The 18,423-nt window shown below is 36.6% G+C and overlaps 1 non-coding gene across 1 annotated transcript; it reads left to right on the top strand.

Moving 5' to 3' along the window:
* Window positions 1–8,625: 8,625 nt before the first annotated feature.
* On the top strand, window positions 8,626–8,734 carry LOC131489567 (U6 spliceosomal RNA). Its single transcript, XR_009250660.1, has one exon. It is a non-coding gene; the product is annotated as a U6 spliceosomal RNA (small nuclear RNA).
* Window positions 8,735–18,423: the final 9,689 nt, after the last annotated feature.

Raw genomic sequence — 18,423 nt, 5'->3', positions numbered from 1 at the left:
AGACATTTAGCATGTGGTTTTACACCCAGCATTTGGGAGTTTGTCCAAGCTCAGTGGTCCTATACACAGTCAACATCCTCTCTTCTAGAGTTTAGATAGCCCCACTAGCATTCAGAATCTTCAGGCCCACACTGAACCATTATTTTAAAGCACACTTTTTAGTACCAGACAACAGGCAAACACTAGTGAAGTTCCAGGGAGAGGCATGTTTATTTGTTTTCTGCGGTTCAGAAACCATTTCCGTTTGCTTGAATAAGACACTGTCTAAAAGCAACTTCCTTTCTTTTCCCATGGCTCCTTGAAATGGCAAATTATTAAAATTATCAGGGCTACTGGTATGAGAATGAATGAGAGGTGATCTCATTTTGGAGGAGGCAAGGAACAGAAAAGATTTGAAAAATTAACATAAATCCATTCTATGGGACTCAAGATTGTGTTTTTGGGGGGTCATTGTTTGATAATTCCTCTCTCCCCTCCCTTGATAAACACACACACACACACACACACACACACACACCTTGGTTCTAATACTGCATTATTAAGATGATTCATCTCAGGCTGAAGTTCTTTTAGCCTGTATCACTACTCAGGAGAGGTCATGAGTTAAAAGAAAACAATGAACAATGAAGTCAAATTAACAAACAAATGAGTAAAGTTGCTGAAAAGAAAACTTTGTTTATATGTGAATCTCTGTGTACAGAGAGACCTGGCACATCAGTACTAGATTGTTAATCAGAAAATCTGGATTCTGAATCCTTCCCTGACACCCATGTGACTTTGGGTGAGACCCATAATCACACTAAGCCTCATATCCACTTCTGTAAAATGCTGAAACTAATTACCTGCTTTACTAACTCCAAAGAATTATAGCTAAGTGTCAAATGAGATAGCGTGTGAAAATATGTCATGAACTGCAAAGTACTTTACTAATATAGAATACCAGTAAGACATAAATATGTTAAAGCTAAAAATTGAATTCGTTTTCTTAATTTTTGTCCCTTACTATTTATTTCTTGTGCCACGAGGCCTCCATTTTCTCAGTTCCTACTCATAACTGGTCTGCCTCCAGTCCCATCGTTCAAAATCGTTTGGTCTCTCCTGTAATTTGAAGGCAGATAAATCTTAAATTACCATTTTCCAGGGAAATGTCTTAACTCTTGGAAGCCACTGGAGTCCCATATGGTATTTTAAAATAATAAAAATAAGATGCCCACAGTAAAGGAATAATGTGGATGCTAATGTAACCAAGATGTCAGTTTAGATCTCTCCTTTGCTTGACAATCTGGAGATCTGAATAAGTTGATTACTACTCCCAATTCCATAGCCCATAATTGATCAAAATAATGTCATATACATTAATACATTATTGAGAGCATATTTCTTGAAGATTGCTAGGTTGATCTGGACCTTTTTCTTTTAAATGACGGAAACTCAACTTTAAAATATCTTTAAAAAGTAAATAGGTTCACTTATACAACTAAAAAATTGAAAGGTATGACTTTAGGCATGGCTAGATCTAGTGACTCAAATTGTATCAACAGAATTCTGTCTTCCTCTTTTTGCTCTACTTTCCTCTGTTTTGTCTTCACTCTTGGGCAGTCTCTCTTCATGTGATAGACATCCTGATGAAGGCAGCCTGAATTAACTAGGATTTATTAGCAGTTAATTACTGCTGCAAATAACAAAAAAGTAAAATAGAAATGGCTTAAACAAGATATCTCCCTCTCACATTTGGGTCTAGATGTAAATAATGTATGGCTTGTAAGACATCGATGTCCCATGAAGTCTTCAGGTACCCATTCTTACAAGTTTCTGAATAGCCATCCCTCAGTAAGCCATTGGTGTAATACTAGGAAGGGTTTTTATTTTCCATGACTCTTGTAAATATTCATCATTGCAATATAACCACATATTGTCTTTTAAAAAAAAATCATTGTGAGGTTATCACAACTCTAGGAATATTTACTAAATATGTTATTTAAAATATTGTTCATTTTGTCAGGTTAGTGCTTTTCAATCTTGGCTGCTACTCCTTAGAATCACCTAAATGATTTTAAGAAAAAAATTGATTCCAAGATTTCATTGTTGACCAATTAAATCAGAATATCCAGGGAATGGGGCATGGTTTGTTTGTTTGTTTGTTTGTTTATAGTTTTCATCATGTTAGCCTCCACAAGCAACTAAAATTAACATTGATTGAAGCCTAGGTTGGTTAATTGGTCTTCCCTAAACAAAATTTATCCAAAATGGAGTATGAAAGACACAATGGCTCAAATGTAAAGTGGTTCTTTGCCTTGTATCTAGGCACATACATGACTTAGGTGTTCTCTAATATCTCCATCATCTGCACGTGCAATAACTCCAAGTATCTTCCTAATTGAGGGTATTTGGATTCACTCTCAAGAAGGATCCAAACCTCCCTGTCTTTCCCATCTCTCTGACCTTTTGATTGGCAGGGCTTTTTCTGTTGTTTGAGCTGTGTGGTTCATCCTCGCTGATGAATAGTCTTAGCATCATTTCCATCTTGTCTAGACTAAAGCTCAACGCAGCACACACTGTTTAACAATTGAAAGAAATACCCTGATCTCAGCCCTGTCCTAGGACATGCTTCTGAAGCTCCTCCTATTTGTCTTTATACATATGCAGAAGCCCCTTGGAGCCCAGAACTTGGCCTTATACCAAGCATCTGTATCTTGCTTGTCCAGTGTCATAAATCCACCAGTGCACCTGTTTATTTAACTTGGTTCCTTTCTCAAATGACTTCACAAAATGTTAGTAACTGAAGGTCAGGTTCAGAAAAAAATTATTTTTATGGTCTGATCAGCATATTCAAGGACAGAAACCTAATGACTAAAATATTTGTGTCTCCCCATCTCTTTTCTTCAGCCATTGTTTAGAAAGCACCAGATTGGACTCTAATGAAAATGGGAGGCACCAGTTTAGAGGCAGAATCTGCATGAGCTATTGGGAGGGATGTGAGAATCATTAGCTGTCCTCTTCTGTAGCTGCTTACTATTAGCTCTAAAAGGAATGAACTTAGTGTTTCACTGAGAAGAAAAGGAAAGAAAGAGCAGGGGGTGGAAGTGTAGGATAGCATGCTATCTTTACAAAACTGTTTTGGTGTAACTGATGAAGGAGAAGAATAAAGTTGATCCACCCATTACCATCAGGGTCAGAGTCTGCTAAAATAACTATTGGTTGAATCTCTACCTTCTTTCTCACTGCAATTGTAAATCAAATCCTGATGGGCTGGAGAGTTTCAGATACTTCTAACCTGTTAGGAATCCTGGAGTGCTAATAATTAGGTGTCCTTTTGCCCATGGCACACTCCTATGCCACAACACCCCTGCAGCTAACCAGTATAGGGTTAAGTTTTTGCTGAGTTCTTTTGTCAAGGGTGAGAGGGGACTCTGTTCTGGGCCTCCCTAAAGCTGCCTCTAGGAGCCAGGTCTTTTCATAGAGGCAATCTGGTGGGGAAAGAGCCTGTCTTTGAAGCCTGATAGATCTGCAGTTTCCTGGTTGTGAGGGAACAAGTGAAAATGACTAACATTGTGTAAAAGGGGCTCAATAAATGATACCTGTAGCCATAGTAATTACATAGGATAGAAAATAAGATACCAGGAGGGAAATCATAAACGCAAAGTGGATGCTGAGACAACAGACACATCAGCAGGGCAATTTAATTTAGGAAGTGGTCAAAAAGGAGAGAAAACTGAGAAAGGGTGGTACCTATTGTTTTAGAGGACTTGAATTTATTCATTTTTTTCTTCTTGAATCTTTTCATCTTCATGAAAAGTGAAAATGGGTTGATTCTGATGGCAGTAATCTTTGACTACCCATAACCTAGTCCCTTTGCACAGGTCAGCAAAAAAATAGTACTACAAGGGAACTCGTTCGTTCTTTTTTTTTTTTTTAAATGTTTATTTTTTCAGAGAGAAGGAGAGAGAGTGTGCAAGTGGGGAAAGGACAGAGAGAAAGAGAGAGAGGGAGAATCTTTCTGAAGTAGGCTCCAGAATCTGAAGCAGGCTCCAGGAGCTGAGCTGTCAGCACAGAGCCTGACACAGGGCTCAAATCCCCTGAGCCAAAGTCGGATGCTCAACCAACTGAGCCACCCAGGTGCCCCAGGACCTGGTTCTTTCTAATTATAACTCTGACCCCACTTAACTGTTTATACTATTATAAATAATTTACTGTTTTGAGTCTTGGTTTCCTCATCTGTAAAGGCGGTAAGAAATGCATGTCTTTTTCCCAGGAGGTTTCAAAGGTTGAATGCAATAGTATTTATCCATTTAATTTACTGAATTTATTCACTTCACAAATAATCTATTGTCCTCTATGCACCAAACACTGTTCTAGATGCTGGGGATATAGAATTGAACAATTCAGGGTAACATCCCTGCTTTTATGGAGTGACATTTTAGCAGTAGGACAAAGATAATAAAGACATAAACAAATAAATGTCTAATATATCAGGTATCTGTTAGGATGTCCTTGGAACCACAGTAGAGGGGATGGCCATCTTGCCAGCGCAACCCAAGGAAAAGCCCCTAGTAGCTGCCAGAACGAATTGGAGGTCAACCAATCACCAAGCGACAGCACGACCTGACTCGAAAAAGGCCCACCCGGACCTAAAACCGGAACCGCTGCAGCTTAAAAACCCCACCCCACCACACCTGGGTGCGACTTCCCTGACTCCTCTCTCTCTCTCTGTGAGTCACGGAACCTCGCCCAGGACCTTAGTTCCCAAATAAAGCCTTTGACGGCTAAAATTTTTTAACCTCTGACTCCTATCTTTACCCTGCCTTACGCCTGACCCTAACAGTATCAACAATTTCCATGAAGAAAATAGATAGCTAAAGGGGATAGATTTACTGAAAAAGCTTTGTAAACTATTAAGAACTATACAAATTTAAGATTTTGCCCTATTTCAGGCTTGATTAACAGGATTAAACTCAAAGTATTTGGCACTGGAGAGTGCATTAGATTTTTCCTTACGAGAGAAATTCCTGTTACTGCCCTTTGTAAGTTCAATGTTTTTTAGAAGGTCCCATTTTCCCCACCTTTACCTAAGTCCTTATATCGGCATGAGGCTTCTAGGAAAGGACTCAGCCTCTTTAAAATAGAGACAAATTTAAATAGATCTAGGATTTGAATGTTTCCTGAATCTTAATTTCAATCTTTATGTCATTGGAAAGTTCTTTTTTCTTATTTTGCCTAATCCCTATTTTGGATTTCTCTGTTCTTCTTTTTCTTTCTTTTCTTTTTTTCTTTTTTTTTTTTTTTTTTTTGTGAACTATTCAGTGCTTTATTTTTGTCTGTTGAAGAGAGAATCATTATCTTTATAGGTGCTCTGTGTTAAATATTAATCTTCAATAGAGGTTGCACTCAGTTCATTTTAGGTAATTTCTTGATTAATGTTAAAAGCACACTTCTCAAACATTTATGAACGTACCTCTAAATGCAAGGCATGTCTTTGAATAGAGAGAATAGCGAACCACTCTGTTCTTTCACTGGGATGGACACAACTGAATTAAAAGTGAGGCTGAGAAGCCAGTTGCAGATTTTAACACAAAAACAGAGGCTTCTCACCTAAGAGTCTGAATACTTCCAACTCCAACTGGAAGGACTGCTTCCATATAATATGAGTTGCCTTTGGGCATAAGTTAATGGAATTCAAATGAATTTAGATACTCATTCCATTTAGCTGGACTACTTTAAAATGGAAACTCCTACTGTTAAAATTCAATAGTAACTGTTAATTATCTCTCATTCTAAGATGCTTTAAATGCTTTTTAGACTGCCTCTAGTTGCCACAAGCTAGGTGACCAACAGAAGCATTCCCTAAGCCTGTTTAGCAGTGACAAAACATTACCTTTTTCTTGAAGGTCAAGGAGGGGTTGATGGATGGATGCTGTGAGCATTTCCTTTACCTTTTTCTTGGACTCAAAGAACAAATATTAAAAGAGTTGATAAGAGTGTTTTATAAAAGAATGTGCCCCTAAAGTGACAGGCAGGATATGGACTGTATCGTGACTTTGAAAACACCGTATTTTGCACCAGTAATCAATATTATTATCTTTAAATTATCCTCAAAGTTTAAATCTAGGAATTTTTCTCTAAGTTAGTTTCTCTAAAAAATGTTTAATTTGTCTGAAATGGAGAGGACCCTTGCATTTTTATTTTTAAAAATTGTTAAGAAGGGCAGAAATTAAGATAATATTGAGATCCTAACACTTGAAATCCCATTTAATAGTCTCTGTATGAGGGTATTTTTTAAAGTAACAATTCATTATCATTTCCCTGCTTCCACCTATTCTTTTTTAATTTTTTTTAATTAAGAGAATTAAAGGTTTTATTTATTTACAGTTTGTTAACAGAAAATACAATTCTACATGATACAAACACCAAAATAAACACTGATTTAACTAGGCATTTAAATATTTGCTGGAACATTATCTATTTCTTTCTCAAATCCTACTTAAAAAATTAATTACCTACTTTCAAAAGTAGAATTTTTTTTAATGTTTGTGTGTGTCATTTCCAGCATGAAACTTGCCTTTTAAAACTAAGGCTCAGAGACAAATGATCTGTTCCATTTTTTCTTTCTTATTTTCTTACCTTTCCTGTCCAGTTCTCAACAAGCTGTGTATTCGTGTACCTGAAGGACAAGACAAACATCTTTTTTGAATAAAGCTGTGCTATACAATTTGCTGGCATACGTGAGAGGAATTCTCTCAGGCACATTCTTTTTTCCCCATTTCCTTCCACTATCTTGACCAGAGGTTCTCCCTACCCAAACTCCAATCTCATAATCTGAAAAGAAAAAGAAAACATTGTTCCAGCTCATTCTGGTTTGAAAAATAGGCCTTTGAGTGCTATTTACAGAGTCATTTCCATGACAATATCAAAGCCTTCAATTTCTATTCGGTGTTGAAAGAGGAAAATCTCTCATTCAAGTGACCCTTCAGACCTGTATTTTATCCAAGGTGTGAGATCGATGTGAAATGAGCCCATAAAGAAAATGGTAAGGAAAAACCAATAAGCACACTCTGGGATTCTTTCCTGGGGTGTTGGGTTCCATGTAACCCTCAGCTTTATTTGCATTAATCCTCTATTGAATGTAAGAATTAGAGAAAGCTCTTTAAATGAGGACATTGAAACTTTTTCTACCTCTGTTCTAGATTCTATTGAAAGTCTAGGCACATCTAAAAAATAAAATCACATTTGTATAGGTAGTGGCATTTACAAGAGATCAAAAAGTTCAAATAACTGAGGAATTTGCAAGATGAGTATTTCAAGTGCAGTCATATCTGTTGTCTCTTTAATAGTGATGAAAGTCATCCTACAAAAGGAGTATTTTTGGTAGCCTTAGAAACAGAAACCCTTTTTCTGGTGGGATTTTTGAGTATTAATTCTGCCGTTGGAATTATCCAAACACTGAAGATAGTGAAATAAGACATAAATATGCTAAACTTTAAAAACTTTTACTTTTCAAAAAGCTGTTTTGAGTTTCAGATGGAATTTCCATCCTTTTCTTATTTTGTGGGAAGGATTTTGGCTATTAAACTGCACAGTGAATCTGACCCTTAAGAGCAAGAAAATCTTGGATGCACATTGAACTAATGTTATAAATTTTCTTATATGTCTACAGATACTTTGGAGGAAATTATATGGGACAATGGGACCGGTTCTTCACCCATTCCTTTGCCATTTGTAAAGTAAAAAGTACCTTTGAACAGAGTTTCATAATAATTGCATAATTATTTTTGTTTTCTCATCAATGCCAGCCTGCTGCTGGTGAGGTACAGCAGTACTGAAAAGAAGTCATTGGAGAACTGAATTCTAACAACTTAAAAAATACTGTTTCTCCTTTCAGATTTGCAAAAAAAAACTATTTTAAAAATTTCTGAGCGGTGACACTTTAAAAGAAGTAAACTACAGGCCAATATCTCTGCTGAACATATATGCAAAAATCCTCCATAATGTATTAGCAAACTGAATCCAAAAATACATTAAAAAATTGTTCACCTCGATCAAGTGGGATTTATTCCAGAGATGCAAGAATGCTTCATTACTGGCAAATCAATCAACGTGATACATCACACCAACAAAAGAAAGAATAAAAACTATATGATCACTTAAATAGATGCAGAAAAAGCAGTTGACAAAGTACAACATTCAGTCACGATAAAAACTGTCAACATGGGGTGCCTCTGTGGCTCATTTGGGTAAGCTTCTGACTCTTGATTTAGGCTCAGGTGATGATCTCATGGCACCTGAGTTTGAGCCGCCTCAGGCTGTGCTGTCCCTCTCTTCTGCCCCTCTCCCATGCATGTGTTTGTGGGTGTGCTATGTGTTTGTGGATGCACGCAGGTGCTCTCTCAAAATAAATAAATAAACATTTAAAAAAAGACCTGTCAATAAAGTAGGTTTAGAGGGAACATACCTTAATATAATAGAGGCCAAATATGAAATACCCACAGGTTATGTCATACTCAACGGGAAAACTGAGAGCTTTTCCTCTAAGATCAGAAACAAGACAAGGATGTCCGTCCACTCTTACCCCTTTTATTCAACATAATACTGGAAGCCCTAGCCACAGCAATCAGACAGCAAAAAGAAATAGTGCTTGCTTCTGCAGCACATATACTAAAATATTGGAATGATACAGGGAAGATTAGCATGGCCTCTGTGCATGAAAGATATACAAATTCATGAAGTGTTCCATATTAAAAACAATCAATCAATCAATGAAAGGCATCCTAATTGGTAAGGAAGATATAAAACTTTCACTATTTGCAGATGACATCATATTGCATATAGAAAACCCTAAAGAATCCGCTAAAAAACTACTAGAACTAATAAATAAATTCAATAAAGTCATAGGACACAAAATTAATATTCAGAAACTAGTTACATTTTTATACATTAATGATGAAGAAGCAGAAAGAGAAATTAAGAAAGCAATCCCACTTACAAGTGAACTAAAAAGAATAAAATACCTAAGAATAAACTTAACCAAGGAGGTGAAAGATCTAAAACACTGATGACAGAAATTAAAGATGACGCAAATAAATGAAAGATGTTCCATACTCATGGATTGGAAGAACCAATATTATTAAAATGTACATACAAGTCAAAGCAATATGCAAATTTAATTCAATCTCTATCAAAATACCAACAGCATTTTTCACAGAACTAGAACAAATAATCCTAAAATTTTTATGAAACCACAAAAGACCCCAAATAGTCAAAGCAATCTTGGAAAAGAAAAATAAAGCTGGAGGTATCACAGTCCCAGGTTTCAAGATATACTACAAAGCTGTGGTTATCAAAACAGTATGGTACTGACACAAAAATGACATAGATTAATAGAATAGAATAGAAAGCCGAGAAGATAAAGCCAGGCTTATATGGTCAATTAATCGATGACAAAGGAGGCAAGAAGATACAATGGGAAAAAGACACTCCCTTCAACAAATGATGCTGGGAAAACTGGACCACTTTCTAACATCATACACAAAAATGAACTCAAAATGGCCAAAGGACCTAAATGTGAGAAGTGAACTATAAAATTCCTGGAAGAAAACAGAGGCAGTAATCTCTTTGATACCAGCTGTAGCAAATTTTTCTAGATAGTCTCCTCAGGCAGGGGAAACAAAAGTCAAAATAAAAAGCTTTTGCATAGTGAAAGAAAGCATCAACAAAAGACAACCTACTAAGTGAGAGGAAGTATTTGCAAATGATATATCCAATAAGGGGTTAATATCCAAAATATATAAAGAATTTATAGAACACTGAAAAACCCACAAATAATCCAATTAAAAATGGGCAGAAGACCTGAATAGACATTTTCTCAATGAAGGAATACAAATGGCCAACAGAAATATGAAAAGATGATCATCACTCATCATCAGGGAAATGCAAATCAAAACCACAATGAGATATCACCATGGACCTGTCAAAATGGCTAAAATCAAAAACACAAGAAATAGCAAGTATTGGCAAAAATGTAGAGAAAAGGAATCCTTTTGCATTGTTGGTGGAAATGCAAGCTGGTGTAGCCAGGAACATATTATGAAGGTCCTTAAAAATTAAAAATAGAATTACCATATGATCCAGTAATTCCACTACTGGAATTTCTTTATCCAAAGAAAATGAAAACACTCATTGGAAAAGTTATATGGACCCCCTATGTTTATTCCAGCATTATTTACAATAGCCAAGATATGGAAGCAGCCTAAGTGTCCATCGGTAGATGGAAGGGTAAAGAAATAGTAGGGGCACCTAGGTGGCTCAGTCAGTTAAGTGTCTGACTTTGGCTCAGGTCATGATCTCGTGGTTCATGAGTTTGAGCCCTGCATTGAGCCCTGTGCTGAGGGCTCAGAGCCTGGATCCTGCTTTGGATTCTGTGTCTCCCTCTCTCTCTGCCCCTCCTCTGCTCAGCTCTGTCTCTCTCTGTCTCTCGAAAATAAATAAATGTTAAAAAAAAATTTAAGAAATAGTAGACACACACACACACACACACACACACACAGCGGAATATTAGTCAACCATAAAAAAGAGTGAAATCTGGCTATTTGTAAAAACAGGGATGGACCTAGAGGGTATAATAGTAAATGAAATAAGTCAATCAGAGAAACCATGTGATTTCAATTATATGTGGAATTTAAGAAAACAATTGAACAAAGAAAAAAAGAGACAAACAAAAAACCCCAGACTCTTAAATACAGAGAACAAAGTGGTAGTTGCCAGAGGGGAGGTGGGTGGGAGCATGGGTGAAATAAGTGAATGGGATTAAGAGTACACAGCATGATGAGCACTGAGCAATGGATAGAATTGTTGAATCATTATATTTTATACCTGAAACGAATATAACTCTGTATATTAATTATACTTGAACAAAAAAATTTCTGAGGAGTGATTCAGCTGCACAGAATGAAGCGATAAAATAGTACTCATATAATCATGAATAGATTAATATTGACTCCAAAGTCTATGTACTAAAATAATAAACCTATACAGTTTTAAATTCTTTCTTTCTTTCTTTCTTTCTTTCTTTCTTTGAACTATGTCATTTTCCGAAGGACTAGGACACTATGGGTATATGACTATATTACAAGGACAAGTAAAATACTATTCTTGAATACATGAAGCAAAATTTTTTAGCTTATTCCATTTGTATGGCTTGGACAAAGTTGACTTTTTTTTTCTCTTTCTATGTTATGCATATGATATTTCTGTTGTAAATAATTTGCTCAAAATATTTTAAATTTGCCTTGTGTTCAAAAAGGAGACCACTTTATTGGAGAAAATGTGCTTAGTGGAGTGAACATAGGTTTTGGAGTCAGGAATTTCAATGCTGGCTTTACTAAATATTATTGGGTAAGTTATTTAACCTTTCTGACTCTGAGATTTCACATGTAAAAATTAGAAATAATGCACAATTTTCAGTTCTTTGGGGGAGACATGCAAGTGATTTATTTTATTATTGTTCCTATTCTTTTTAAAAAAAAATGTTTCAACATTTTTATTCAGAGAGAGAGAGAGCACCAGCAGGGGAGGGGCAGAGAGAGAGAGGAAGACACAGAATCCAAAGCAGACTCCAGGCTCAGAGCTGTCAGCACAGAGCCCGACGCAGGGCTCAAACCCACAGACCATGAGATCATGACCTGAGCCACTCAGATGCCTAACAGACTGAGCCACCCAGGAACCCCAATTGTTGCTATTCTTAATAGAAGAGTCTACTACATAATTTTGTTTAAAACCTTCTTTGAAGACTTTTTTAAACAAATTGAGTTGACTAAATGTAGTGGCCAAATGGATTAAGTTACCAAATTGTTTTGTTTTATGTTGATAAAATTAAGCTTTCATTGTGCTGTTTGTGTTTTACCTACCTTTCCACGGTTATACACAGGCTTGGGGGCCTTACACAATACCAGGGCACAGATGTGGGAGTAGAAAAATTCTCTTTTAGTTATTGGTAAACACCAGTTGCTGCTGGTAATTCTCTGGACAGAGATCAGGAAAACCTCCATTCTCCTTGCCGGGTCCTAAGTTAGTTGACTATTTTCATAAAGCAGTGAGTGGAAGGTTAGGATTTTAGGAAACGGATATTAATCAGAACAGTTTTGTTCTGGGGTTTTTTGTTTCTTTCTTTCTTGGTGTTTTTTTTTTTTTTAATTTTTTGTGTGTGTACTTTTGTTTGTTTTTGTTTTTGTCTTTTTTTGAGAGAGAGAGAGAAGAGTGAATGGGGAAGAGGGGCAGAGAGAGAGAGAGAGAGAGAGAATCTCAAGCAGGCTCCATGCTCAGTGCAGAGCCCAATGTGGTGCTTGATCCCACAACTCCATGAACCTGACCTGAGTGGAGACCAAAAGTCAGTTGCTCAATCAACTGAGCTACCTAGGTGCCCCAATCAGAAGAATTTTTATAGCAATGCCTCTTTTATTTTCCACTGAAAATAAAATTAAAATCAGATATATCCATACTGGTTTCTCAGTGCTTTACTGATGAGGTTTCATGTTTTTTTTTTTTTTTTTTTTGTCTAAGCAACACAGATGAAGATTTCTATATCCACATGATATGGATATGATAGCCTTTGGGAAATGGACAAAAAGTTCATTCAGAGTTAAGTTAAAAAAACACAACCTATTCACTGCTTCCTTTTCAAAGTGAGGTGAACTCCTTTTCTCTTTTATATCTGAGATGATTGACAAGGATGACATTTATTAGAATGTTTTTTTTTTTCATTTGGGTCAAACATCCTTTATTATGTAGTGGAAATATTACAAAGTAGCAAGCTGTGATAGTCAACCTTCAAGGTGGTGTCTAATGAGCCATACCCTCTGGTATTCTTGATCTTGTGTGATCTCCTCCCATAATCAGTAGGCTTGACCTGTGTAACCAATAGGATCTTGAGGGAGTTACAATGTACAGTTTCTGAAGCTTGGTCATAAAAGACATTGTGGCTTCTGCTTTGCCTTCTCTTCAACCTCTCTCCTGAGGGAAGCCAGCCAACATGTTATGAGAACCCTCAAGCAACTCTGTGGAGAAGAGGAATTGAGGCCAATTGTTAACAGCAAAGGTGCACTTGCTAGTCATGTGAGTGAACCATCTTGGAAGTGGGATCTTTCAAACATAGTTGAGCCAAAATGACATAACCAAGACACTCTGATATTCTTGACCTACAGAAACCATGCAAGATAATAAATAATTACTATAACTTTAAGCCATTAAGTCTGAGGATAATTTGTTATTGCACCAGTAGCTACCTAATACACAAGCATATAAAAATTCTTATGATAGATGGAAAGGTTTTGTCTAATAATCCTTTTTTTTTCTTCCTTGGGTAATATATACAGATTATCTTTTGGGAATGGAATGGCTCAAGTTTTGTGGTCCTGCACTCTTTAAATGACAGTCCATCTTTGCCAAGTTCATTTTTTTCTCCAGAAGACAGATTTAGCACATGTCAAATGACCAAGAGTTTTAGTCAGCTGAGTCAAGACAGTATAAAATTCTATGTGTGTCCATGTGGCTCTCTTAGCTTCTCCATCTCTTTCTCTTACTTCTGTGCTAGTGTTGGTGGAGATGAGTGAGTGGGGCACAGGAAAATTTTTGCTGTTTTTGTGCCCAGCCTTGGGATAAGGAAGCACTAGAGACTCTGGGTTTCTGTATTCTCATCTTAAACTCATTACAGTTATGCCTTCTCTCCAAGGACCCATCGGGTCTTCCTTATAGGACTTTCCAAAATGTCTCCTATTGTCTCTCTCTTGTCTGTATTTGTGTGGTAGAGGTGGTAGGTGGAGGTGGTAGGTATGGAATTTTTCTTTCTTATTTTTTCTGAGTATTTTGTCTCTACTCCAGATTTTATCCATTTAAGTTCTTTTTTTATTTTTAAAGTTTATTTATTTATTTTGAAAGAGACAGAGAGAGAGAGAGGGAGAAAGAGAGAGAGTGCACATGCATGCACAAGTGAGGGAGGGGCAGAGAAAGGGGGAGAGAGAGAATCCCAAGTAGGCTCTGTGCTGTCAGTGCAGAGCCTGAGGTGGGACTCCAATTCATGAACCATGAGATCACGACCTGAGCCAAAATCAAGAGTTGGACACTCAACTGAGTGAACACCCCAGGTGCCCCAGTTCATTTAAATTCTTAAGTACTTGAAAACTATAGCCAGCAAGACTCTTAGACTTCTCTGTTTTTGCTTTGTTTTATCCTGCCTCTCAGTCATATTTTTTGAATGAAGGGAGGAAGAGTTGGAGGAAATTCTCGGAGAAAAAAGGAATATATGTTAATATCTCAAAAATACTATGCCAACACACTTCTGACAATTCATACTGGGGTTTCAAGTTTTACCCGGATTTTTCCCTAAAATTATATGTGAATAAAAGTTATCTGAAGGTGGGAGTAAACACAGAGAATTAAATTTAATAACAGCTGAGATGCTTCTATGGATCCTATGTGTTTTAGAAAATGTGAAACATCCACTCTTAGGACTGCCACAAATAAAAAAGTTTGGCAGTAATATAACTTAGATACATTTTAATATGACAATAACTATTGAATTCCTTTAGACATTTCACAAATGTAGGAAAACTAGTTCTTAGTGCTATGTGATGAATTTGCAGACCAGTGATCTTATGCATACATATTACACAGAGAGCTGTTAAAAATGCAGGTGCTCAAGCTCCACCCGAGCAATCCTGATTCAGACTGAATGCCTGTTTCTTTTAAGGGTGTGGTCACTTTTATTCCTCAAGTTGTGTATTCATCTATTGACTGATAGGCTAATGTCTCACAAGATAATTATGTTGAGTTTAGAATTCATTAAGGAGGGAGAAAGTGATTATTAAGTGAAAATTTTGTCTTTTAGTAGTTTGTACAGCTCTAAACAATGTGCAAAATACTGTCAAAGACCAGTCAACACAGAGGAAGTGGGGCCAAGGAGTGGAGAAAATCACGCAGGATTCTGATGATACCAGCTATTTGCTTAATGCTAGTATACCCTTGGACTATTCAGTTGCATGAAACAATAAATTCCTTTTTTTTTTAAATTAAGCTACTTTGAATTGGGTTTTCTTACATCTTAACTAAAAGAATATCAACTAATAACAATTCTCCACAAATGGTTGTTGAATATATGTTTGAATGAAAGATTGAAATGTACGTGGGGAGAGGGTATTAAAATAGCCAACTCCTCCTGATCTTTGGGTAGGAGACATCATTTTCTGTAGCACAGTTCCAGTGGTTACCATTTACATGGAACATAATATTAATGGTGCTCCCCAGGATGTGGGCAACAGGGCAGCCCTGAGGAAAGATGATTGTGGGGTGAAGAAGAATCTGTGGTTCTTAGTGCTGCATCATTTATACCCTGGAGTCCCATTTCCCGAAAGTGGGCAGACCACGTTCTCTATGTTACCTTGTATTATGAATGCATTACTCTTAAGGACTTCCATGCAGTTTCTTCTTCTCCTTACAGAGAACGCCAGAAACATTTAATATTGCTGTGCTAAATAGTATTTAGAATATGTGTAGTTCTTAAGCTTAAGCCTCATTATCATATACTTACACATAATTACTATTTTTATTGTAAGTTTTATTCTATTAAAGTATTCATTTTACTGAATCAACTCATGGTGACTCAGGCTTTATAATTTATTATTCTACAAAATGTTCAAGTGATTACAACTTTAAAAAAAAATTGGGGGAATTTTCTTGCTCTATATCCATGGATTGACTTGAGTTAAATCTTTCCTACTGTTGTGTGTGTGTGTGTGTGTGTGTGTGTGTGTGCGCACGCGCGCACGCGCGCATGCATGCATGTTTTTCATCTGTATATACAGCTCCTTTATATATTCACTCACTTGGTAGTTTGAAGAAACACAAGGAAGAGAGCATGGAGAAGAAAACTAATCTCTTGTTCCCATTTTAAAAGTTTAGCAGTATGCTTCCTCAATAGAGCTCACCTCAGGGATTATTTAATTTTCTCCTGAAATTCTGTGAACTCTATTGCATTAAGTTTTTAAGTGACTCTTTTTGTTTAACTGACATAAGTACAGCTGAACAAGTTCTCACTGTATTTCCCAGGAAGTTGAGAAAAATCTGATTTGTTTTTCCCTATCTGTAGAGAAGGAACATATATTGCTATGAACAAAAGGAAATTGCCAGTCTCTGAAAATTTCCCTTTGCAGAGTCTAATAGAATAATATGCAAGCATTTTTGTTGAGTGCTGAAAATATTTTGTCTTGCAATATTTTTGCAAGTGGCCAAACCTAAGTAATATGTTCTACACACTTTGTCATTAAAAGCAAAACTAAGTCATCAGTCAAAATTGCCAGTTTTACATTGAACATTTCTAGCCACCAGGCTTTGCAAGGGTCACCTTACTCTACATGATAGAGGAAGGTAAACACTTCTATGTAGCATCCAGCATAGATACCTTCTTGCCTGGACTCATTTTCATGCCTATGTTGAAATGTTTCAATTCCATAACTTTTCCTTAAGTTTTCAGAAATGGAGGGAGAGCAAGGCATAAAATATTTATCTGCTTATGACACCTGGCCAAAGCTGCTGGACATGTGAGCATCCCCAGAAGAAAGCTTCATCAGTTAATAAGGAAACATTCTCCAATGTTATGTTTCTCTATTTGTGGAACATTCACTGTTAAGTGAAAAGATACTTCCTGATGTCAGTTACTATGTTGAATACTGAAGCAAGTAAACTATAGATAGAAATCTCCAATAATAGGGGCGCCTGGGTGGCGCAGTCGGTTAAGCGTCCGACTTCAGCCAGGTCACGATCTCGCGGTCCGTGAGTTCGAGCCCCGCGTCAGGCTCTGGGCTGATGGCTCAGAGCCTGGAGCCTGTTTCCGATTCTGTGTCTCCCTCTCTCTCTGCCCCTCCCCCGTTCATGCTCTGTCTCTCTCTGTCCCAAAAATAAATTAAAAACGTTGAAAAAAAAAAATTAAAAAAAAAAAAAAGAAATCTCCAATAATAGACTCAAATGAATAATGGAGGTGATAGACAGGCAGATAGATATAGATAGATAGATAGATAGATAATTTTGTTTTCAGGAAGAAAAATATTTGTCATCTTGAATAGCCACATTTAACATAATAGTGCTTTTTATATCTCTCTTTTGAATGGTATGCCCACCAAGAAGATGTAGTAAAAATGAACTACTGCTTTGGTGCCTGAGTAGGATCAACTGATTTTGGAAGGGGGGCATGCTGGATTTTGGCAGTGATGGAAGAGTAGTATTACAATACAATATTTTGAACCAATGGGCCCTTGGTGTTGTTACCCAATTATTTCGTAAGTATGGTTTGATAATGACACTGACAATGGCAAAGAAAAGTATATCATTAATTTGAAGACAAGACTTCTAGTTCCCAAAGTAAAACAGGAACACACTCTAAAAGCCCAGAAGAAATTTGGAACTAATAGTCAGGGGTTAGTCCCTTATCATCTCACAGAATCAGGGTGTATCAAATCTTTACTAATGTAGTCATCTCTGAATATTTTAATCTAGGGAACCAAAATATGCTAATATCAAGCTAAGTGATTCATTCAGCTAAGGATTATTCCTCTCAGACAACGTAACGAGCTTTTATTTACAGTTTCTCCTATTTGTAAAAAATAATAGAAATTGGGGAAAAAGTATTAATGAAATCAGAGCAATATAAAAAGCCTCAGAAAAAATGTCACATAATGCAGATGTTAATTAAAAATATTTTTTAAATTAGTTTTATTTATTTTTGAGAGGCAGAGAGAGAAAGAGCACGAGTGGGGGAGGGGCAGAGAGAGAGAGGAGAACACAGAATCAGAAGCAGGCTCCAGGCTCTGAGCTGTCAGCACAGAGCCTGACGTGGGGCCTGAACTCACAAACCGTGAGATCATGACCTGAGCTGAAGTCGGATGCTCAAATGACTGAGCCACCCAGGCGCCCCAAGCAGATGTTAATTATAAAATATTAAAAGTGGAAAAGATACAGGATGCCTAGGTGGTTCACTCAGTTGAACATCCAACTCATGATTTCATCTCAGGTCATGATATTCTTTCTCTCCCTCTGCCCTTCCCCACCCTCAAAAAAAATGGAAAAGATATATAAAACTATATGTGAAGTAAGATATCTATTTTGTATACAATAAAGCATCTCATATAAACCACACACACAGAGAATAAAATGATTGAAAGGCTGTAAGCATTAACAGTGAAGTCTAAGTAGTGGCATTATGGAAGATTTTAAAACTCTTCTTTGTCCTTTGTATTTTTCACATTTTCTACCAAGAAGAGTTGTTACTTTTTTAATTAGAGGGAAAATAAATGCTATAAAATATCTAAAGACTTACGCAAAATTTTAGAATAATATTTCCTTTTTAAGAGAAACCATGTTGTTTTAAGAATAAAACTACCCAACATA

Source organism: Neofelis nebulosa, chromosome 1 (assembly GCF_028018385.1).
Source record: "Neofelis nebulosa isolate mNeoNeb1 chromosome 1, mNeoNeb1.pri, whole genome shotgun sequence".
NCBI lineage: Eukaryota > Metazoa > Chordata > Mammalia > Carnivora > Felidae > Neofelis > Neofelis nebulosa.
Note: the sequence above shows the minus strand (reverse complement) of the source record. Positions and strands in the feature narration are given on the sequence as shown.